The sequence below is a fragment of the Hippopotamus amphibius genome, chromosome 1 (genome assembly GCF_030028045.1).
Source record: "Hippopotamus amphibius kiboko isolate mHipAmp2 chromosome 1, mHipAmp2.hap2, whole genome shotgun sequence".
NCBI classification, from domain to species: Eukaryota; Metazoa; Chordata; class Mammalia; order Artiodactyla; family Hippopotamidae; genus Hippopotamus; species Hippopotamus amphibius.
The window spans coordinates 172559290-172585161 of NC_080186.1; the positions used below are offsets into that span (position 1 = coordinate 172559290).

The window sequence follows — 25872 nt, forward strand, 5'->3', positions numbered from 1 at the left end:
ACCATACGATACAACAATTCCACTTCTGGGTATATCCTTGGAAAGAACTGAAAACAGGCACTTGAGCAGATTTGTATGCCAATGCTCATAGCATCATTATTCACAATACCCAAAAAGTGGTAGTAACACAAATGTCTATTAAATGATAAATAGATAAACAAAATGTGGTATATCTATACAATAGAATATTATTCAGCCTTAAAAAAGGACATCCTGACATGTGCTACAACATGAATGAAACTTGAAGACATTATGCTAAGTAAAATTAACCAGACACAAAAGCATAAATATTGTATGATTTCCTTTATATGAAGTACCTAGAGTAGTCACATCCATAGACGTAAACCATCAATAGAAGGGTGGTTGCCAGGAGCTGAAGACACAGGGCAAGGGGGAGTCACTGTTTAATGGGTGCAGAGTTTCAGTTTGGAAAGATGAAGAAGTTCTGCAGATGGATGGTGGTGTTGGCTGCACAACAACATGAGTACACTTAATGCCACAGAACAGTACACTTAAAAATGGTTAAAATGGCAAACATTATGCCTATTTTATCACAATTTTCAAAAAGAAATAATGAGAAATAAGCCAAGTTCTAAGGAGTAAGTAGCAAATATCTGCCCAAGAGGTAGGGACTTCTTGTTTGCTTCTATTTTTTACGTGTCTGCATGATTAAAGCACACGTCACACATTCTTCCATGGATCACGCAGGCACCTGTAATCCAGTCGCTAGAACTCAAGGGTGGAAGGCGGGAAATGTCAGCAAACATAATAACAATGGTGTGATCCTGTGTCAGACAAGTGCCACCATTGCCTTCTCTGCCGGGAGGGCTGGTGGGGGGGAGGGGTGGCAGAAGGTAACCTCTCTGCCCTCCTAGAGAGCTCTAAAACGGATGACAATTCCTCCAGAACCCACAGAAGCCAAAGTAGACAACTTGCCTCTCTCCCAACTTTAAGCAAATGGAAACCAAAAGGCAGCCAACATTTTGAACCCGCCCTGCCTGTCAGAATCCCAGCTCTCTACCACCGTCTGCCTGAATTCAAAACTCCAATCTGCTTGTTTAACTTGGAATAGACTCAGGGATGTGGACTTGTGTGCACTTTTTACTTTCTCGGAGACGTTCTAAGGAACTTGGGGTTTTGGAGTAACCTGCCTTCCTCAATTTCAATTCTAAATTCCTCAAGTTGGATTTTCTGGGTTAAAACGTAGTAGCTTTGCTTTGGGGTTTTATTGTCCCCCCGTCCCACTCCTCTAATGGCTAATGAAGTTAAGATGACACAAAACAATGCTTTTTTGAGTACAGAATGCAGATCTCAATCCCTTCTGGCAGGTATTCCTACAGACCAGTTGTTATTTATAATACCTATAAGGGAGAAAAGAGATTAAAAGATCAAGTTCCACTGCGCTTCCCCACAAAGTCGGCCACAGCTGTACCAGGGCTTCTGAGCAACTGGTCTGCAGGGAGACAGCAAGCCTTCTGTTGTCCCGTCGGGTCTGCTCAGGTCACCGCGTGCGGCGTGCATTAGAGAATCCTGGTTCTGTTACCCAGAGGGGCAGGACTGCACTTTCCACACCACACTCCCGGACTGGGGCTCTGTGCCATCACCAGATACTCTTTTCTGGGTCTCCTGGGGAACAGCAGCAGATATCAGATTTTAAATGCTAACAATTCCTTTTCTTTTTTTTTTTAATTTGTGTGTAAATTTTTAAAAGGGAGACGCACAAACAATTCATTTTTACCCTAAAGATCAGTCATAATGAAGTAGAAGAAAATGTATCATCATGGATAGAATAGATTTGGTTTAAAGTTAGCTATGACTGGAGACTTTGCTAAAATAGTGCTCTTAGTCCCACATGTCGGAGCCAGGCTACACCATAAGCAGGAGCCAGCACCGAGGAAGAGCCCCACAACAGCAGCTGTTCCCAAACTCCTCGGCTTCTCCAGGGCAGAGAAGGAACAGAAGAAGCAAGCCCTGTAAGTCACGTGGTTGTGCTTCCTCCATTCGGTGTGCAGCCCCGTGGCCACTGTGAAGCTGTGGCTCTGCTCAGGGTGCTGCCAGCGGTGAGCCTTCACCTACCCCAGTCTCACCGACCCGCTCAGCCACACCCTGAACTCCAGACACGCCTCTCCGGTCAACGTTATGGGGTTGCAAAGGGCCTTTTGGAACTCTTCATCTCATAAATACAGAGTCAGGCATGAAAGAGGTTTTAAGGTGCCTAAGATCAAATGGTGGCAGACTTGGATCTCAAATCAAGAGCTTTTGGCTCCAGAGGCACTGCTCATCCCACCATTCTGGGCTACCTAGTAGAGCTCTAAGGGAACAATACGCTCCCTCACTCTAGAAGCACTTATTTGTTTCACCAAGGCCATGCAAGAATATACATATGGATTAGCGACACTGACCTTGAGATTTACTGTTTATGTTTTTCATTGGCACCAAGATGAGAAAACACAAAAACTACCTCAAAATGATACACTTCTAAAAGTGAGCAGCTACACTCATGAGTAATGCTGGAACTTCAAACGTGGGTGATTCCACCACTTCCCACAACTCAGCATAAAGTACATTTAAGGTACAACTTGAACCAAGTCAATGAAGTGAAACTTCCCAAAAGTCAGTCTCTCCTTAAGCAATTTTGCTTCTTCTGGACTTCTTTCCTCTAACCATGGGGTCCCCACTGGGCCTTCAACAATGATCCTGAGGCCTGACACTGACCTCCCCCAGGCATCTTCACTTCCCCTTGCTGCTCAGCGGCCAACAACTGCTGGGACACAAAAAATGGGTGGGACGGTCACTGCACACAGCTTTTTCTTTGTGGGCACAGTGGCCAAAGCCTGGCAGAGGTCATCTCCTCACATCTCAGGGAGCAGACCATGGAAGAAAGTGCCCTGTGGTTCCCAGTAAACACTGAAGAGGTTTGCTCTGCCTGGGATCTTACTTGCGATGGATCCAACTCCTAGACAGAGACTGGGAAGCTGCTTTTGTTTTAAAGAACGGGTTCTTAGAACTCAGTGACAAGACTCACCTGGCTTCCAGAGCCCTGTATTTACTGGCAGCCATTTTGTTCTGAAGATCTGCCTTGTCAGGCTGTGGCTGCCGTCCGCCTCAGCAGTGGAGCCTGACACGTTCCCCATCAAAGGAAACAGGGCACATCCGCCACTAACCCATGAAAACACTGTGGTCTCTCTTATGTGCCAAGGAATGGATCTACATGCCTTTGGGGCCTTAATGACATGGCCTCATTTTTACAAATAGTACTAGCTAGCCAAGGCATGACAAATGCTTTTCCAAATTCTCCAACTAGACAAGAGTCTCCTTAGATCAAGCTATAAGAAATCCTCCGTGGATAGAGAGAGTTCATGTCTCCTGTCTGCCACAGCTGAACTCTGCAAATTCAGAAGCAGAGGCGTTTTGTCCTTTAGGGAGAGGGCAACCTATACGCACATACTTAAAATTCTAAAAGCAAATTTGGGGGGTCACTTTCAGGAGCTCTCTGGATGTCATACCAACACAATATCCTCAGTCAAAAACAGTTACACTGGAAGGTGACAACTGAACCTAGAGGGCTAGCTTATAGGATGACGGCCACAACCATAAAAGTTAAACTCTGCAGCAGTGATGGGCTGTGGGGAGGCCCTCCGCATGGGCCTGAGTGGCTGCACACACAGAACTACAAAGCATCATTTACATTCTGCCTTGAAAAAAAGGCCAGGACTTTTTTTTTCCTGCACTGGCTCGGCAGAGCTCCACATCATAAACTCTTTGGTTTTGTTTTTGAACAGCGGAAGAAAAGTGCCTTTGCTCCAGGCTGGTCTTCACCGAAATAAAGGTAGGCCATCTGGCTAGCTCTCCTGAGGAACCCTCTGCACCTGAGTCCTTGGCTGGGCTCAGGAACAGTCCTCACCCTTCTTGAAGGAGGATGTCTTCTTCCCAGTGGGAAGAACCACCTGACCTCTCCTGGCCCAGATGAGGTGCCGGCTGGCATGGCCTCCATTACTGACCCTCCCCTAACATTCTCACCACGTCAATTCCTCTGCCTCCTGTGAAAGAATAGCTAAGAGGTCAATTGCTCAAAACCTGAAAGTCCAAGGTATAAACTGTCCACCACTTTCCTCGCCTCGCATCCTCCAGACAGTGGTTCTCACTCGTTATTGACTATTCACCACTCATTAGCATCTCTGCTAGAGGAAAGATGGGGTCCTGGGGAAGTTTTCATTAAAGAATGATGCTACCTTGTGGCCTCAATGGTGTACAGTGGGAGACAAGGTCAAGATTATCCATTCGAATGAGGATTAGGATTGTGAGTCAGGCTCTCTTCTTTATGTTATTCCTCTGTCCCCATAGTTGTGAATAATCTCGAAATTAGGTCCACAAATGCCTAAGTTCCTATTCTATGAAAAGAAAGGAAGGAAGGAAGGAAGGAAGGAAGGAAGGAAGGAAGGAAGGAAGGAAGGAAGGAAGGAAGGAAGGAAGGAAAAGAAAAAGAAAGAGAGAAAGAGAGAAAAAGAAAAAGAAAAAGAAAGGAAGAAAGAAAGGGGAGGGGGAGAGGGAGAGGGAGGGAAGAAGGGAGAGAGGGAGAGAGAGAGGGAGGAAGGAAGGAAAGAAGGAAGGAAGGAAGGGAGAGGGAAGAATGAAAGAAAAAGTTTACATGTCTTAGTCTGCTCAGGCTGTCATAACAAAATACCACAGACCGGATGACAACAAGAGAAATTCATTTCTCACAGCTCTGGAGGCTGATAAGCCCAAGATCAAGGTGCTGGCCAGTTCAGCTCCAGGTGAGAGCTCTCCTGCTGGCTTGCAGATGGCCCCCTTCTCACTGTGTCCTTACATGATGGAGAGAGTTCTAGGGTCTCTTCCCCTTCTTACAAGGGCAGCAGCTCTACACCATCAGGGCCTCGCATTACAACCTCATTTAATCTTTATCACATCCTCACAGGTCCCATATCCAGTCACACTGGGGGGATAAGACTGCAAAATATGAATCTGAGGAACACAATTCAGTCCATAGCACTATGCTTGCCTGTTTGGGGACTTCAAGATAAACGATATATATCCTATGTGCTTAAGAAGTTTATATTCTAGAATCAATTTATGCTAAAAGTAGAAGGGCCCTCAAACTTTATGCAGTCTCTTCCCACAAGTTCCAAGGATTACTTCTAGATACATTCCAAGAATGTATTTCTTGATGACGGGGTTGGCTATTTTACCCTAATTCACAGAAAGGGCCACAGAGGCACAGAGAGCTGAGGTGGCCAGAGGCACTTGTGATGAGGTAAAACAAAGAAATTAAACTCAAATTATGTCTGCATCTCCAGAGGGAGACTAGATATAGTAAGGTCTGGGCATCAACCACAGTCCTCATCACTGGACTTCTAATACTGAAAGGGCAGTATCTCTCAGGACAAGATGTTTAAAGAAAAAGCTCTTGATTCAGAATGTAGAGCAACATTATTTGGAAGCTTCTGCCCAAGCCAAGATCATAATTGTAGTTTGTTAGAGAAAGGAACTTTGCTGCTTTTGTGAATTATGAAGGCAGAGTTTCTACACTAATTAATTCAACAAGTTTAATATCCAAAATAGTATGGCATAAGAAAGAGAGCTTAGATCTGAGATGCAACATACCAGGATTCTGCAATAGCCTCAGTGAATTAAAAACAGAAGTGACCTAGACAAATCCTTGAGTAGAAATTAATCCAATACAATCAAATAAAACTTACTGAGCGTTTACTGTATGCCAGATAGTGTCCTAAGTCCTTTCCATTTATCGCCTCAATTAATCCTCAGAACAGCTCTCTGAGAGAGTTAATATTATCCCCACTTAACTGATAAAGAAACTGAAGTCTGGAGTAACTGGCTCAAGGTTATATATCTAGTAAACAATGTAGCAAACCAGGATTCAAACCCAGGAAGTCTAAAACCCACACTTTAAACCACTGTGTTATATCACACCTGTGCCTTAGCTTTTCAACTACATCTGTCCACTAGACGGATCAGTCAATGCTTGAAATGTACCCTAGAAGGTAAATCCAAGAGGGCAGGGACCTTGTTTATCTTAGGTATTGCCCTATCCCTAGCATAGAAAATCAATGGAACATAGTAGATGCTCAGTAAATATTTATTAAATCAGCAGATTGTATTAGATTTAGTGAAATTACTGCAATAGTCTCTTTATCATCTTCTTCAGTTTTATTTCATTTTCTACTCCTATCATAAATGATAATCTTTTGCTATTCACTGCCTACTGAAATTAAGCAGCTTTCAAAAATTTTCCAGCTTGGCTCCAACCTTTTCTGACTTTATTTCTTGATATTCCATTATATAGACACTCCATCTGGCCATCTCTGGCTGCCCCTGCTCCTGCCCTCACCCACCCTCACCCAGTCCTGTTTTTTACCAAGTGTGTTACTCTCTCCCTCTTCTCCATTACATGAAGCTCACTTACCTTTCAAATTCCCATCTCTTCTAAGAAGACTTCTCCGATCAACGCACCCACAGTGATCTCTCCCCCTTCTAAGACAGATTCACCCAGAACATACCACCTGCTTCCTTGTCCTTTGCTGTCCCCACAGACTGGCAATGTGCTGAGGGCAGGGGCCAGAGCTTGTCACTTTGAGTATTTTCTCCAATGTGCAGCAAAGGCTTGGCTGTCCAGACACAGCATGAACAGAGATCAACCAACTGATACAGATACATTTCATCTAAAGGCTAAACATCTGCTGCTTTCTTTTTTATAAAGGCAGAAAAAATTTTTAAATGAGGTAAAATTCACATGACATAAAATTCATCATTTAAGCACACTGTGCCACCAACCCCCCCTTCACTTCCAGAACATTCATCGCCCTCAGAGGAAATCCCATGCGCATCACTCAGCCACTCCTGATTCCCCACCCCCAGCCTCTTGCAGCCTCGAATCTACTTTTTGTCTCTATGGATTTGCCTATGCGTGACATTTCATACAAATGGAATCACACAATATGTAGCCTTTGTATCTGGTTTATTTCACTAGCATTATGTTTTCAAGATTCATCCATGCCCTAACATGCGTCACACTTTATTCCTTTTCATGGATGAAAAATAGCACATTGTATGGAGTTATGACACCTTGTTTGCCCACTCTCCAGTCATCCATCGGGGAGCATTTCAGTTGCTTTCACCTTTGGGTTATTGTGAATGATGCCGCTGTGAACATTTGTGTATAAGTTTTTGTTTGAACCCTCTTTTCCATTCTGCTGGTATCTTACTAGAGGAGAACAGATTCATTAACTGAAAGCCTCATCCTAATTCTGTAGTAGAGGTAAATAACTTTTCATTTAGTAAGATACTATCATCATTAAAAAATATTCAGGCCCATGAGTAAATTTAACTGTTGTATTCCAGAATATTTTAAATTCCTTATTGCTTATATCAGAGTATATCAGAGACCATATTTTCTAACTTCTGTATTTAATTAATAGAATCTTACTTAATCACATGGGTAATTCTTTCATAAAAATCATAAGCAAACCTTATTCCTAGACATGTTAAATAATGATAACATATTTATTGAGAGCTTACTATGTGCCTACTACTATGCTAAATGTAACACTCTTTGAAATGTATACTGTTATCATTTCACGGGGGATGAAAACAGGCCTAGAGAGTGTAAGTAGCCTGCCCGAGGTCACGAGGGTTAGGGGTAGAGATCAGATCCTGACCCAGGTTGTCACACTTCACATAGTAAACGACAAGGCCAGCCAGGAGTAGACTCAGACCATCAAAATCTTGTCTCCTAGCTCGTGACTTTAATCACATGTGTTTGTGTAAATCAACAGTTAACCTTTAAGCCCAACACCCAAAGGAAGTGTACAGAATGATACTCAGACCTCTCACAAATGAAATGAACCATTTCAAAGCCAAGAACTCCAAATCTTCCTTCAGGGAATAAAAAAAAAAAACCAACAACACTCCTATTTTCTCCATTTAAGTCTACCAGCTCCATATGGTAACAGCAAGGTAGGATGTTCTATAGGTACAACAACGACCCACACTGGTGATGAACAATGTCCTTTAGATAGAAAAAGGACCACAGGCCACCCATGTGCCGGAAGCATCGTTTTTGCTTACTGGGCCATTCCAGCTTCACAGGTATTGCTCCTGGAGCTCGTTGTGGAGCTCAGGAAGTGATGGCTGAAATAAGTGAGAGAGATGAGCCAAAGACCCCGCACCTCTTCTCACTTTCTCCCAGGCAGAAAAATGAAAGAAAAAAAAAAATAACAGCCGTCCAATATTAGACTTCTGGAGGGATGTCATCTAAAGATTCAGAAAAACATCCATGACCCAGAGTCGTTCTTTGATTTTTCCTGACAGATTGCAGTGAACAGGAGGAGGGTGGAGAGTGGGAAGGAGAAGATTTACTCGTTGACCAACTTGGAGGGGCACTTTTGCTTTAGATGCTGAAGAGTAGGACTCTGTTGACACTGCTGACCTTTTAGGCACTGGATTTGCTGCCTAGAAAAGTAGAGCAGTCGAATACGATGGTGCTGGTCCATTGCTTTCTGACACACAGCTCTTCTGGCTATGGAAGTAAGGGCAAATGAAAGGATATTTAAAGCTGCAGGCCCTCTTAGCCCCAACTAGACCCACATTTTGTAACAGTTGGGGGTGTCAGAGTTTACTGTTTTCTATCACTGCTACAGCTTTAATTCTACATTAAACATGATGCTTTAAAATTTTTTTCAAACTTTTTATTGAGGTATAAAACATATACCAAAAATGTATATAAATCAAAATTAAACAGCTCAATGCATTTTCACCAAATGAACACACGCATTTAACCAGCCCCCAGATTAAACAGAACAATATGATCATCCCAGGAGCCCTCCTTGGCCAGAACTTTAATCCTGACACAAAAATAAGTCCCAGCAAGCATCCTATGCCTAAAAGTCCATTTAGCATTAAATGTGCTCCTTGGGACATGAACAACCACAGTAAAAGACATCATGTCACTGCCCTATTTTTTTCAACACAAGCTGCATCTAAACAGAACTTCAAGCAGAACACAGTACGCATCCTTCACAACACCAAGGGGCGAGCCTCTGTAAATCACAGGAACGGAGCCAAATGAACAGGCCTAATGACAATGAACTGAAAATTAATTAACTAATCAGGAGCATGTTGAACACAACTCTTCTCCCACCTGCAAAGAACAGTCTCCTCTTCCCCTTCTCCACTTCAAAGGCATCTCTGTCATTGGTAAAACCAAATATCCACTTAGTAAAGTAAAAACAAACTGCACAGGGGAGGGGGGAGTGGACACACATGAGTAGATAAACCACTTGCCTCTCTGCACTCCACTTGCTTCTCCTTCTTTAATGGACTTACAATGATAGTTTATAATCAAGGTGCAGAGGGGGACTCGATTACAAGAAGCTCTAAGTGATCTCAAACAAATCATACATTGCCTTCTCCTGGGTACAGACCTCCTTTAGCCTGCTACTCTCAGTCAGAGAAAACCTCTTATCTCAGAGGCAAAAGGATTCCTATGGCCAGCGAGCACAGGATGCCTGAATACGGTGCCAGTGGGCTCTCCATAACCCAACCAGGAAAGGCTTTCCCCATTCTGTCTCACTTAAGCCTGTACTCTGTGCCTAACCTGGAAAAAAAAAAAATAGCCACCTACAAATATCCACAGGAACTAAGATTCCCTTTAAAAGAAACCCAGAGGCAAAGGCTGAGTGAATGACATACTTTTTCATAAAGGGAGTAATCAGTCTAAAAGAACAATCCTGTGTGAAAAGTCTGTGACCTTTACTGAGGCTATGACCTTGAATTTGGACCTTCTAGTGCAAAGAATGTAGCCAATTGTTGGGCTCTGGATTAGATCTTTACAGGAAGTTTACAACCCTTTCCCTCCAGGGCTAGAATCCAGTTTGAAAGTCAGGGGTGAGGATTGGTATCTACATGACATCTGGGGAGTCCCCCAACCTCACAACTGTCCAAATATATCAATAACTTTCTAATGCATTTAACCATATTTCAATCTCAAAAAATTCTCAGCTTCTAAACGGATATCCGAACCTAGATTTGGAAGGAAATTTTTAATATTTCGCATATGTGGTGACATTCCACGGAACAAAGAATCGTTCTCTGAGATCACAGGTCTTGATTTAGGTCAGCTTTCAGATCTTGTCTTTGATGAACCTGGGGAAAAGAGGCTGAGAATTGTACCTTTGCCTACCATGGACTGAGGGAGATCTTTTTTATTTTAAAATCAATAATAAAACCTTTCCATAAGATAAGTCACTGGGCAGAGTAGGAAACAACTCTTCTTTAGCTAAAGATCAACTGGGAATTCTAATAGACTTGTGTCCCTTTAACACCATGTCTCATGCCCCCCAAACCAGCAGATTAATGATGCTTCCGAAAATTACTTTTTTCTTCCCAAATCCTACCTCTGACACATTGCTGCAAGTAGTTTAACCGTGAAAGGCCTTGACCTCCTTTCTTTGTCTTTCTGATTCAAGTGCGTCTGTTTCCTTGGGGCTACCAAGCTCAGTTGGCTGGCTGGCCGGAGTGGAAGGCAGCGTCAGCCAAGCCCCGAACAATGGGCCCCTTTCTCCTGCGGTCACATGAACAGCGTGGTGTTACAGCCATTGTCCCTCCAAGCAGAGACGGAGAGGCACGGGTTCTCACAGACCGGCTATTCTCTCCGACCCCCTCTGACCAAGTCACTAAAATACTAGAAAGGAAACGAAAAGAAAATTCCTGCCTTCTGAATGGAGCAATATAGCCCTAACACGGATTATTAGTGCATTCATGGACCACCTGTGTCAGCATCCTTGTCAAAAATACACACCAGCAGTGCTCTCTTCGGCAGCACGTATACTAAAAACGACACATCCCGGGCCCCACTGCACACCTACGGAATCAAAATCATTAGAGGTTAGCCAGTATCTGCCGGTGACTTATGCTCCTAAAGTTTGAAAGCAGAGGTCTCGAGTATTTCTAACTTCACTGACGGCCCAATTTTGCACACCTATCTCTTCAAGGGATGTACAGGAGACGGGGATATTGAAAGGGCAAATACTTAATACTATGGCTATCCAATCTTTGGATTTCCACACAAGTGAGGGAAAACACCTGGGAGAAGAGAAGTGAGAAAGATGACAGCACCAAGTTATGTGGGGAATGAGACAGGAAATTTTTTTAAAATAATCATGACTGTTGAGAAGATAATAAGAATTTGGGGGTGGGGTCAGCAATGAGCAAAAGCAGGGAGATAAAAGGAGGTGTTGAGGCAACCTGGCAGAAGCTGCACCTTCAAAATAGAATGAATGGTGAGAAAGTTCAAATGGTGGGATGCACAGATGGCTGTCAAAAAACAAGCATGTTGAATATTTAGTTCTAAGTTGTAAGATGTGAACTTCCTCCATAGTCCTAAGCCTTAAAAGTCAGCCACTCAGAGCTGAATACTGTATGAAGTGAAGGAGCTACGAAGCGATATCCATGTTTGAGATGATAACCTCATGCTAAAAAAGATGGTACAGCAGAGTAGCAAGATCATCTCTAAATTAAACTTCTTAAAGGAAAATATGAATCAAATCCAGATGATGCTGGAAGAAATAGGAGTCCTGTCTCCATACACATTCCCAAGAAGCCCAAAGTGGAAAGAAATAACATTTTTCTCATTTCATACCTTCTCATGGAATGGGGCTCAATTTTTATTTGACTCTCAATTGGGTTCTTCAAACCACACCGCGTTTATATAATAAAATAATAGCATAATATGAGGGGCTCTTTTAATACATCTCAGTGCTGTGGGTGCAGGCAGAATCTAGTCCTATAGCCCCAGGCGTGGCTGTCATAAAACAATTCTCAAATGTTAACTCATTGCTCCCATGGAATGGTTTAGTCGCTATTGCTTAACGATGTCTTGCAAATTCCTGCAGCCATGTGTTTGCACTCCCCTGTCTAAAATGCCTCCTCCACTCAAATCCTCTCTCCTTCAAGGCCCCACACTACCAGGAAACCTCTGGTAAGCATACCGCCCTCTCTCTAGGATCAGCTCTCAGCAGTGCCCACCTGCCCTGGCTACACCTAGCCTCACACAGTCACTTGTATTTTTTTAACCTATTTTTTTAAGGCAAGTATCTTGGTAATTCCACATAGCATTTATCCCTACGCCCTATACACCAAATACATATCTGATGGAGCCAAAATAAAACTCATTCCCATCACTTTCTTAAAGAACAAAAGTCTAATCATATCATCAATTCCTTGTCTTGAAAAAAAAATGAAGTATCCTTCTCAAAATATCAGTGGGGGAAGACATTTGAAATTTTTCATTTTGATGGTAGAATTAATCCTCTGGGCCCAAAACAAAGATTTCATACTTTTGTTTTGTTTTGTGTGAAACAAACTATATTTGTGGGGTTTGATTTTCAATTTGCCATCAGAAATTGTGGGTTTTTTAAAGGCAAACATGATTCTTTACTAGAAGATATTTAAAAGCTCCATCATGGGCATGATCACCTGTGATGAGGTTTTAGAATAAACCAAATCTGTGCAGCTCAGCCAGCTTCGCCAGGATGTTAAGGAAAAGGCACTCAGTCACCCTCTAGATGGGGCCTCCTTGCTCCCAAAGATAAGATGTTTTTAACAGATGCTGATATCCTGCACATGTATGTATCAAGATGAGGCGTTCTATACTGAAATAATGTTTTCTTTGTCTTGGAAGAGGGGAAGGGTACAATTTATTGCCCTCTGAGGAGGAAACTGAGGTGGTTAAAATGCTTTACATAGTTTCTTTATCTAGGAGTATAAATCACTGGAAATGAAACAAGAGGAAATCACTAGTAATGAACATCGATAATAACAGGATATATTATCACATTCACACTTTCCAGACTGGCTAATGGCACAAAGTATGCGTCATCAAATAGCAACCACATGGTGACCTGCAGTTTTTATAAATAAAGTTGTATCAAGGAAAATAACATTGGTTTGCATCTTATTTTTTCCCTCATAGTATGAGAAATCCTTTTAAGTGCTATAAATTAATCTTCTGCGATAACTATTTTTAAAAAGAGTTAGAATGAATAAAGTGAAAAATAATCTTAAATTGGGAAGAAAAGAGAGACAAGATAAATATAAAATCTTGGGAAATCAAGAGAGAGTATCAATGAATGAATGGGTAAATAAAGAGATTAGAAGATTACTTAAGAGATTTACAAAAGTACAGCCATATACAAACTTAAATTACAGTAGGAAAAGTTCATATTGGAAACAATTGAAAAAGAAAACAAATCAACAGGACCCAATGAATCTTGTGTTAATTCTCAAAGCTAAGCTAATTTGTAAAATGAAATAGTAGGTACACATCCTTGAGAAAATGAGAGCAGAGGCAGTTGTTAACATTGCTTTGTTTGAAGCCCAAACATTCTGGATGTTTGTACTTCATTCACTGATGCTGCTACCTTCCTGCTCTATGTCGTTGGAACTCTCTTACATCAACCTATGAATGAACATTGTTTTGTTGTTTATTTTACGGTGGAGCTCTCCATGAGCTAAAAGTTCCATTTTGAAGCATCACCGTCTTTGTCATCACCCTGCAATTTGTTCACTTGTTCAAATAGTATTGCACATTTCCACCATTACAAAAAAAAACATGAATGGGAAATGAAAAAATTAAAAACCTAATCATAACTAAAGGAAGGCTCTGTTTCATAAACTTAATGTGTGAAACAAAGATGGAAGTTATTACACATGCCCAAAATGGAAATCTTTAGTCTGAATCGGACACTTATTTAACTTGAACATGTCAACTGGGGTTCAAATAGGAGGAAATCCCAAAATTACAGAAAATTTAAAGAAAGAAAAATTAAAGAAGTAAACACTGAATACTGTGTCTAAATGGCAAGATACAATTAGAAATTTATAATATACTGTCTCTCTAGGGCCAGTATTTCGTATAACATGTAGGCTTTTGCACAGTCTTTGGACCTATTTTTAGGACTGCATCCTGTACTCAAGTAGGAAAAAACAATATTGAACCAGTCACCATGTGTCTGATCAAATACAAAAACAAATGCAAAGGTGTTTTATAAACAAAAAAGCACAGGGCAAAACATTACAGTGCCCTGACACTGTCATTCACAACCAAAACTATCCCAAAGCTATGAAAAGCTCAGCTCTTGTATCCTAGTGCTGCCATAGTATTGAAAATGTAATATTAATTCAGTGGTATCTGGTGTTTCATAGGTCTTCTTAGGATATTCTAAGAATAGAATATTCTTGTCCTTTTTCCCACTCTACATTATTAACTTTGTAGACTCTGTCTAGCCATATTGTAAATTCTTGAATGGCTTCTCCACAACCCTTAGTACCTACATAGTGACTGTCCCAAACACTTGGTGTGCTAAGAAAAAGTCAACTGCCTTCATTCATTCATTCATTCATTCATTCATTCTTCCTCTGCATTCTTTAGGCATTTATTATGTAATTACCATGTACCAGCAATTTGGATAAAGGCTCAGAATAAGGAATGATAAATTCACCAATCTGTTGGAGAAAAATTCAGGTAACAAACCTAGTTGATAGATGCTAAATTAAAGCTATCCACAAAGCAGAATAGGAATCACTTGAGATACCACTGTTTATGTGAGAGAACCAGGAAAAGCTTCAGAGGGGAGGTCTTAAATGAACTGCATCTTGAAGGAGGAATAGGTAGTAAGAAGTCGGTTAGACCAGAAAGAGGAGCAGACATTTCCTGCAGAGGGAACAGCATACACAGCCAGGTCAGACAGGAGTGAAAGAGGCAATGTATTCTTTAAGAAACAGCAACAAGATCAACATAAGTGGGGCTGAAAGGCTGGAGAGCAGGGAAGCAGAGAAACAACCCAGAGAAGATGATGTGAAGCTGATCTTGTGTATCCTGTTAGGAGGTTAGGCTTATGTTTAGAAGCCAGTGTTTCTCCCAATGTGATTTGAGGTCACCTCTACCAGATTCATTTGGGGATCTGCTCAAATTCAGATTTCTGGTCCTTACATCTGGAGTGAAGCTCCGTAATCTGCATTTTCAATAAGCACCCAGATAACACGGATGCTCACCGTCTGCGGAGCCGCCAAAGATTATTAAATAAGGGAATGACACGATCAGATTTTGTATTTTAGAAATAAGCTCTTAAACAATCATGAGGAAGATAAATCCCCTGCTGCTAAAGGAGCATATGACTTGGGTTTGCATTAGAAAAATCTGAGGAACTTGTAAAACTGCAGACTTTTCACATCTCACCCAAGACTTACTAACCTGAATCCAAGCGGAGGGGGCTAGGATTTATATTCGGTAGAACTACATTAAATCGCCATTTTACCTAGGTCAAAAAGGGTCAACTTTTGGCAGTTTCTCACAGCTCCATTTAATACTTTTAACAAGCCCCACTCCATGCTTCTGACATACATCAAAGTCTGAGAATAGCTGATGAAATACAAGCAGAGCTAAATGCTTTTCCTTTTTTTTAATTAATTATCAGTCGTTCAACTTGACATGCAATAATGCGACATTATTTATGTACCTAAAACTAATGTTAAAAGAAAAAAAAATGATGTTCACAAACAATCACCAATGAACTAAGGCAGCTAATTTAAGGATGCTAGAGCCAAAAGGAACCCCAGAGATTATCCAGCTCTTTCCCCACCTCCCCACACATGATGAAGCTGATGGGACAGGTGCCCTGCTAGAGGTTATACTGAATATTTTGTTCAGTTCCTCAGCAATACGTACTCTTCATTTTAACAGGTGTTGAAATAATTAGAGCTAAGAAGTGTTGGGGTTGAATTTATAGAGTGCTAGTGCCACATGAAGCCCTAAACTTGATGTGTGTGTGTGTGTGTGTGTGTGTGTGTGTAAGGAGGGGATGGGTATAAAGCAAATGCTTGTGCATATCCATTTCTAAAATGAGGTCAGTGAATTTAAATAATACAGAACCTAGAACAGTGCTTGACCTATAGTAGATGCTTAATAAACATTTATTGAACAAATGATTGACCTCTAAAAAAAAATAGGTTAAAGGAGGTATAGTAATGTAAGGAGTTTCTAAGGCAATGTAGTTTACAGATTGTGAACTGAGTGTGGATTTCCCACCTGCTAGCCTGACCCAAGCACCCTTTGGCACCTAACCATGACCCCTCTTCTACAAATCCCAGCCCTGCCACGTGCACCTTTCTTTCTCTGAAGGGGCCCCAGCAGAAAGCAATACAAAGACCATGTCCGAGCAAAGTTTGACAATGCATCACATTCTAGGTGGGAGTGAAGCCCACATGAGCACAGCTTTCAAAGCCCATCCAAATAGGAAGAATAGCTAATACTTACTGACAGCTAACAGAAACTATATCATCATGACAAATGAGTTAATAATGTTAGACTAATAATCATGATGATGCTAATAATAATAGTTAATACACGCTTACTATGTGCCAGGCTCGTTAGCACTGCACACACATCAACTCGTTTAATCCTCTGAACGACCTTCTGGTGTAAGCATTGTCATTATTATTCTGATTTTGTAGGTGAGGAGATAGAGGCTAAGTAACACCCAAAATCACACAACTGGAAAGTGGCAGAGTTGACAGTTGTCCCCAGACCCCCTGGTCCCAGAGCATCATCTCTACTGAACTCTGACCTCAGAGAAGCACAGCAAAAAGTACCCTGCAAGCGGACCTCCTGGAGCATTCACATCAGGAAAATGGCCCGGTCCCGGTCTTTTCATCCATAAGGGATGAAGCATCTTTAGTTGGAAAGACCATACACAAAGTGAGACTCAGAATATAAAGGAGAAAGGCCAGAAGAGACAAGATAGCATGGATATCACTACCTGAGAACTTCGGGGCTAACAAAATCTCAAACTTTAACTTTCCCCTGAAGAATTCGAGTCCTCGTGTGGGGATATTTTCTAAAGAAGTATCAAAGACATTTCATCTACTCAGTGGAAACGTTATTACCAGAAAGAAAGATAAAGACAAAATATTTCCCTAAACCAGGGGTAATAGTCCTAGATCAAGGAAATTTAAAAGACCACTAGGAGATAGATCTTTCCTTGGTAACTATGGCAGGAAGAACCGCCCTTCCCAACATTCCCTGAGGTGCCAGGTATTCAAACAAGTAAGAGATGCCTTCAGTTTAAGTCACCCAGCCTGTGATCCTGACGCCCCTAAAGGACGCTGAGAGCGCAGGAAGAGGGAGCATCCCCAAGTCTGACCGCACACTCTGAATATCAAGTCCCAGAGAAAGAGAAGTTTAGAAAACAAGATCCCAGAGAAGTAAATCCGATCTGAAAGCAAGGGCCCAGCCGAAACTGCTTCTCATGCTCAGTCTTTCTCCCCAAACCTCCCTACACCCAGCTGTGACACCGATCAACACAGAAGCAACACAAACAAGGAAATACAGGGGCAGAAATTATGCAAAACGAAATGCGTAATGGGGGCATCACTTCATGAAAAATACTCCCAGAATTTCCTACCCAGCCCCAAGTAACAAGACTAAATCCAAACACTAACAACAAACCCTTGAGACAAGTAAACAAGTCAGGCTGAGCCCATCTCGCCCCACCTCACCGGGCACACGGGGTATCCTGATTAAGGAAAATGTGCCCCCACCCATATGAAAAGTCCAGCGGCTGCCAGAACGGAGTTTGCCCAACTCTTACCCGAGATCCTGAGATTCGCAGCGCAACCCTTTCCCCCTGGTTTTCACGCAACGCCAGCGGAGAAACAAAATCTGTTTCGAACAGCGCAGTTAGCCTCCTAGCAGCGTCCCAGAAGACAGCGATACTTGGAAATCTTGGTTCAAGCTCAGAGGGGGAGAAGCGCGGGAAAGGAGACGGGTCTCTGCGCGTTTCCAGACCCCCAGTTTTGCGCACCGGGACAGTACGCACTGCAAACTTGAGTAAGATTTTCTCTGTCTGGCCCAAGATGCTGAAAGAGGAAGGGAGTAACCCGAGCCGGGCCCGGGATGCGAGCAGTTGCCGCTGCTGCAGCTGCTGCCGCCGGGGCAGGGACCGCTGGAAGGGGGCGTCGCTTGGCGCCGCGCACAGTCCCTAGTGTGACCGGCAGGATCCTCCTGGCCTGACTCCCGCGCCCCGATCGCGGGTCGCCACTGTCCCGAGCCGCTTCCACCGTCCCCGAGAGGCTCAGCCAATAGTCTGGCTGCTTAATTGGCAAACCTTGGGGTCACCGCGTGGGGAGAACAAAGTGGTGGCGGAGAGACTGCCCGTCTGCGTCCCGACTCACTCTTAGTGCCCCAGTGTCAAAGTCCCCGGAGGTGTTCTAGACCCTCTATGAGGATTGGGGGGTTGGGGACAGCACCCGAGTGATCAGCTGGAGTGGACGGCACGTCCCCATAGATGCCAGGGGGGGAGCGCAACCGTGGGACAGAGAAGGGAGGAGTGACCTAGCGGTACAAGAGTGTGCGCTGCAGCAACAAAGTGGTTGGGGAGGTGGGGCGAGGAGTTGGGGGCGGGGGGGAGCCCGCTTTAAGGAGGCTGGGCGGAGAGAGAACTCCACCGACCAGCAGAAATATCCCTCTAGGCCTGCCAAGAGGCCCCGGCGCGGAGATTTCTTGGGGAATGGCTCCCTCTGCCGACTCGCCAAGGAGGCCCCTGGAGACCCAAAGACGAAAAGCTGAAACCATGAAAAAGGCTTTTCCCCATCTGTGAGTTGGGCGAGTCATGAATTCTGGAATCTACTTCTCTAGCTGATCACCTTCGTTTGTCTTAGGAAAGAATTAACCTGCGTGCGAACGACCCAAGTAGATACAAACTTCTTATTCGTGGAAAGTTGTTGTTTAATGTTAAGCTGAATTCTGTCCTCCCTCATCCTCCCCAAAAAGCTTGTGCTCCATATTCACAGTAGATGAGCCACTCCTACCAGGTTTCTGTTCCTTACATTAATATGAACACTTTCTTTTTAGACTTCAAACGCATATGCGGCCCCAGTCAGTAACAACACCTGGCAAACAGTCCATGCTCAAAGTTATTTTGAATGGAATGAGTGTACATATATGTTTGAAGCCCCTCACCATCCTGTTCCTGACCTAGGGGTAAATTTTCACCCCTCAAACAAACGAGGGAAGACTGTTTGTTTATCAGATATCATCACCCCTTCTTCTGGTTAACAGTACCTTCATTTTTCTTGGGGGACCACCCTTGCCACACTCAGGGCAGTCTGGATGGGAAGGTCCAAGAGTGGGCACCTGACCTAAGTAAGCTAGTCCCCTCAGACCTTCTCTGCCACGAATCCTAACTTTGATCAGAGCAGCACAAGGAGGAATAAATCTAGAGCTGATTGATCTATTTGACAGTGTTCTAGAGATTGGCCATTAGGTCATGGCATGTATTCCCCCAAGCTACCCTGCTTTATGTTTTATGAAACCTGGTTGCTCCACTTCCTCTGATTTTTTTTAATTAACTTTATTGAGGCATGATTTGCATTCAATGTATTGCACTCATATTAAGGATACAGTTTGATGAGTTTTGAATAATGTATGCACCTATGTAACCACTTTCACAATCAAGATAATGAACAATTCCATTCCCAGGAAGTTCCCTCGTGTACCCCTTTAAAGTCAGTTCCCCACCTCACTTTGTCCCTGGCCCACTGAGCTGCTTTCAGTAGCTATAGATTAACATTGTCTTTCCTAGACTTTCTATGATGGAATCATATAGTATGTATTCCTTTGTATCTGACTTCCTCCTCTAAGCACATTTCTGAGATTTACCAAAGTTGTTTGTATAAGCAGTTTGCTTTCTCTTTATTGGTGAGTATTATTCCATTGTATGGATATACCACAATTTGCCCATTCACCAAATGTTTGTTGTTTCCAATTTAGGCTTATAATGAATAAAGGAGCTAAGAACTTTCTTGTAAAAGCCCTCTTTTGGACATATGTTGTTCTCTCTCTTATTTCACAGGAGTAGAATTACTGGATTATACAGTAAGTGTGCATTTAAATATATAATAGAGATTAACTGTTTTCCAAAGTTAGTGCATCACTTTACATTCCCACCAGCAATGTGTGAGTGTTGCTCTGCATTATTATCAACACTTGGTATTTTCTGTCTTCTCATTTTAGCCATTCCATTGGGTATATAGTGGTACCTCATTACGGTTTTAGTTTGCATTTCCCTAATGACTAATGACCATCAAAGATGTTTACCTTTTCATGTGCTTGCATTCCATTTGTTTTTGATGAAGTATCCAAAGTTTTTTACCAAATATTTAATCAGATCATTTGTGTTCTCTCTACTGAGTTGTAGGAATTCTTTACATATTTTCAATACCAGGCCTTTGTCAGATATGTGTATAGCAAATATACTCTTTCTGTTGTCTCTTGCCTTTTAATTTCTCAATATTGTCTTTCAAACAAAAGGTTTTTTAATTTTGACAAAGTCTAATTTATCATTTTTTTCTTTTACAGCTATGCTTTTCATATTTTATCTAAGAGGTCTTTGCTTACTCCAAGGTCATGAAGATTTTCTCCCATGATTTCTTCCAGAAGTTTATAGTTTTAGCTGTTATGTTTAGGTCTGAGATCCATTTGGAGTTAATTTTTGTGTATGGTTTAAGATAAGGGCTGAAGTTCATTATTTTTCATACAGATATCCATTTTTTTCAGTACCATTTATTGATAAGATTATCTTTCCATTGAATATGCTGAAACATTATCAGGGTTATCTATTGAATAACCTTGACACTTTTACTAAAAATCAGTTGGCCATATGAGAATGGGTCTTTTACTGAACTCACTATTCCTTTCATTTGATCCATATTTCTATTCTTTTGCCAATATCATGCTGACTTGATTACTGTAAATTTATAAAAAGACTTCAGTTTCCAACTTTGTTCCCTTTTTTTTTCAAAAGTTGTTTAGCTTTTCTAGATTTGAGGGGTGTTTTAATCTTCCATATGAATTGCAGAATTAGTTTGTCAATGTTTAAAAAGCTCACTTTGATTGAGACTACCTTGAATATACTTCAAGGAGAACTGACATGTTAATCGAATTTTCCAATCTACAAACATATTGTATCTCTCCATTAATTTAGATCATTTTTAAATTGTCTGTCAGCAATATCTTATAGTTTTCAGCATGCCAGTTTTTCACATATTTTTAAAAATTTATTCCTAAATACTTTTTAATTTTTGATGCTACTGTCAATAGAATTATTTTTGAATTTTAGCTTTTAACTTTTTGTTTCTAATATGGAAAAATACAATGGAATTGTACAATAGTTTCATATTTTGCAACTTGACTAAATTTACTTATTAGTTCTAGCAGTTTTTCTAAAGTTCCTTTTGGATTTCCTACATGCAAATAAATACAGTTTTGCTACTTTTATTCCTCTTTCTTGCTTTATCACTCTGGATAGGATGCCCAGGACAATGTTGAATAAAATGTTAATGTTGGTAAAAGTTAAAAATCTTTGCCTTGTTCTTCATCTTAGAGCAAAAATAAAGTCTTTCACCAGCAAGTAGGATGTTAGCGGTAGATTTTTCATAGACACCCTTTATTGGTTGAAAAGTCCCTTCATTAAAAGTTTGCACCATAAATGACTGCTGAATTTTGTCAAATTTTTTTGGCATCAATTGAAATGATTGCATGGTTTTTATCCTTTATTTTGTTAATTGATTGAATTGATTGTTAAAACTGCCTTGCATTCCTGGTTTAAAGCCTACTTGGCCAATGTGTATTATAGATTTCATGTACTGTTGGATTTGATTTGCTAAAATTTTGCTCAGGCGTGTCTATATTCAGGAGGAATACTGGTCTGTATTTTCATTTTCTTGTGATTCTTTATCTGGCCAGAGGTTCATTAATTTTTTGGTCTATTCAATGGACCTTGCAGCTCCATTCTGGTATAGCGATAAATATCCTACAACCCTCTCCATAAACATAGTGCCCTGAAGGTCTTCTGCTTGCATTGTCACTCCAAAGCCTCGTGCCCACACTAATACTCCAATTCCCTCTTTAGTCCCGTAATCATGGCTTACCTGCACCCGGGAGGTTTGCCATTGAGTCCCTGCACCCTCTACAACTCTCTGCACCTCTTGTTTCTGAACTGGAGAGTATCTACGGAGCTGCTGCTCCCTCTCCAGGCCCCCACGTGGCTCATCTGCGCTCCAGAGGGTTCCCCTAGAGCTACTACTCTCCCTGCATGCCCATACTACCTGTTACTAATTACCAGAGTTTTGCCTGCACTGCAGAGTGTTGCTTTTTGATGGCTTAGAGGTGGCAGAACAGCTCTAGCCTAGGCAAACCAGCAAACTTACGGGCTCTCCTGTGGACTGAACTACACTTTCTCCAATGAAGTCTGAACCCCTTCCAGTTTTGTCCTTTCTTGGAAAAGCGCTTTCTCTGCCCTAGAAGGCCTTACAGAATTGTCATATCTTACAGTTACTTTTTACCAGAGTTAATAATTCTTTATATGACCCCCCCCCTTTAACCTACTATGGTTTGTATCTCCTGGTTGGACCCAGGCGGATACATTATAATAAGGTGTGAGCTTTCTGAGCTCTCTACTGAATGTCACTAAATGTTCACTGAAGCCTTTTCACTCTTCACTCTGTTTATCAGTCCCTCAAGGTCTCTGGGAATTGTTCAGCTTACAGCTTCTTGACGGTGTGTACCTGTGTTGTACAGTTTCACCCTATTCATCATGGCTTATTATTCTGCAACAGAAGGATGCTATGCATATTTATGGAGGGTTTTCCTTGTGTAATTCTCTCCCCTTTGGTACACTGCTCTCCAAATTCCAGCCACCTCAACCTCTCTAAATTCCAACGTCTGTCTCCTGTGCTCACCTGCATGGTGGTCCAGGAAGTACCTCTGGTCAGAAAAGCCTGAGTGATTCTAGGGTTCACCTCATTTGCTTACTTTTTCTCTGGGACTACAATCTTCTTGCCCAATATCTGAAAAGAGTTGTTCCAATACCGCTTGCTTAGGGCAGGATCCTAAGTCTAGTCCAGTCAATCCTTTATGGCCGGAGAAAGAAGTTCTTTTCCTTTGATTTTTAGGAGCTATTCTTTGAACAAATTCCTTCACATTTTTTGGTGTGTTTTTATTTCTTTTCGTTGAGTTGGATAGACTTGGTTTTTATTGCTTTTAAGCAAAGAACTCTGAACAATACACATGTGGCACCCAGAATGAACACATAACGCATTTCAGATAAAGCCTGAACAACCTGGATTAGAGTGAGACTTTTACTACCTTTATTCTGAATACTATAAGCATTATTCATATAGTATAAGATTAAATGGGCTTTTTTGTGGGTAACTAAACTATTCTGTTAACATGGAATTTATAATCTACTAAAACCCCAATTATTTTTCATATTTGTTAATAAGTTTGACTTTTTAAAATATTATTTATATAATTAGTTGTGACTTTCATAGTAATTTTACAGAACTATTAATTTAGCCCTATGAAATTCCATTTTTCTATATGCAGTCCATTTTAGAACTTGTTGAGATCTTGGAGGAGCTAATTCTTATCCTAGTATATTGGCTAGGGAGCTCAAAACCAAGATATTTGAAGTTTGATCAGCAAGCCACAGTGCTCTTGAGCAAATACTTATTAAATATGTGGAGGCAGGTGAAAGTCAAAGGCATATTCTGACAGGGATTTCATTCTCCATTTATATTTATTCACATCCTGTAGTATGGTCATTCAACCACTTATAAATACTACAACTCTATTACATCAGCCCACATTCTTCATCTGATCCACAAGAATTTCATGGGATATTTTTTCAATTACCTTATAAATCCAGATGTATTCTCATTACTTTGATTTACCTGTCTGATAATATTTCCAATAAAGAAAATGAAGTCAGCCTAGCAGGTCTACCTCTTAGCAAACAAGTTTAGCTTCTTATAGCCATGACTTCCTCTCTGTAGTGCTCTCAATCACGTCCTTAAATCTATGATTTAAAAGCATGCTTAGTGATAGTAATACGCTAGAGTTCACAGAACGTACCTTCCAGTGGCTGATGGGTGGGCCTCCTGGTGGAGTGCTGGTAGCTTCTGCATCCCTTTGATTTGTTTTGAGCCCCGGCTATCATTTTCCTATGTGCTTACTGCCCCCCATGCAGCTTACCACTCAATACTCTGGATGAGGCAAAAAATAAATGGGTCTCTTTGGTAGCATCCTTCTCAGCTGGGAAGCTGGCACTCCCTCCCATGCTCTCACTCTCCCTGGAGGGAGGAACCACGGGCTCCCCTGGCACTGAGCTGTACCACATTGAGGGAGGGGTGACATGGATAAACTTAAACAGTTTCTCTTACCTTTTCCAATAAGTACTATCTTGGATTTTTTTTTTTCCCTCCAGTGGTGTGCTGGAATTTCTCCACTGGACTCCTGGACCTCCCCAAAGGCTTCCTCAAATGTGAGTGATTGTCCAAGTAAGTGTTCTCCATGGGTTCTTGGACCTCAGTTGAGAGGGAGTGAATTGGTTCATGGGCCACTTCACAGTCCACAGCCTAGAGCAAGGTCTGTATGCCTATTACCTGACGCATAGGTGGGTGGGACTCCTCCCAGATCCTTTGGCATGTGATGCTGGATCCCACAGCTCCGACAAAGTCACTTTTGTCCATGAGATGATGCCAAGTTATTGTTGGGAGGTGGTAATATGATGAGGGGCATCTTATTGGACAATCTTGCTTATGTCACTCTCCAAGTTTTTTTACAATAACCTATAATAAGAAGTACATTTTTCATCATGACCAAATTCTTATCTTCATAGGTATATAACTGGAACAAGTTTCATCAAACAACAGTTACTATATGTCATGTTCTCTAATATTTTCTATTCCAGTGCTCCTCAAATGCCAATGTACATGTTAAACAGGTAGAGGTTTTGTTAATATGTGATTCTGGTTTGGTATCCAGGGTGGAACTTACATTTTAACAAACTCCTAAGGTGATATGCATGTCTCTCGGGCTGCACCTTGAGTAGCTAAGTTCTGTTTTACTTTGTCTTATTTAAGTGCCAAGTTACTCTAACTTTCAAATGTTTCTGGACTGTCAGTTTGTAAACGCACACTGGTGTATTTCCTAGTATAACACTATGCTTGGAGAAGCTCTTGAATCAGCAACTTGCCTATCTAGGATATTCTTGTGCAAGTCTATGTGTGATGTGGAATCATGCTTGGAAGAGTTTCAATAGGAAACAAGCTGCATCTTCCATACACTAAGGCCAGGAAATGATAGAAGTGGAGATATTGATATCTTCCTGACCTTGCTTTATAAAATTGTAACATTTGACACAGTAAATACATCTATTCCAATTTGGAATAAATAAATTTAAGCATTCTGCATAATAAGGATTTTCATAACTATATGAAAAGAACATTACAGAGATGACCAAAAGTGACCATGGCACATCTCATGGCAGCGAGATGAGTATCAGGAAAAAAAAATTTCCTGTGGTGTAATCTCCTTTTGTCTGCAGTATCAGTACTTACTACATCAGTCAAGGTTTTTGTTTCAAGTAACAAACGTCAACTCTGACTAACTTAATAAAAACAAAACTGGGGGAGGCTACTGAAGGACTCCAAAAGAGATGGGAAACTGTGATACTAAAGTTGAATATAAGAAGGAACTCCTCTAGAGGGTTCCAAAGATTCAGGGCAGAAACAGGCTGGTCATGCTGAGATTGAGATTAATGAATTTGAACCATTTCTTTCCTTAGTTCTCATGCCACACTCTCAAGATCTAAGTCACAGGAGAGAGCATCCATTGGCTGAACTTGGGTTTTGCATCCCCTCTTGCCAGACCTGGGACAACATGAAGTATTTGGCCCTTCAGACTTCTATATGGGAAGAATGGTGATATACCATCCCTCT

The 25872-nt window shown here is 41.5% G+C and overlaps 1 protein-coding gene across 1 annotated transcript in view; it reads right to left on the reverse strand.

The window, feature by feature from the left end:
• Positions 1 to 25872, reverse strand: part of MEGF10 (multiple EGF like domains 10) — a 269700-nt gene that overhangs the window by 148895 nt on the left and 94933 nt on the right. The window contains exon 3 of the mRNA XM_057736130.1: positions 24313 to 24720. The gene's annotated coding sequence lies outside the window, so the exon portion shown is untranslated. The remainder of the gene's footprint in view (positions 1 to 24312; positions 24721 to 25872) is intronic.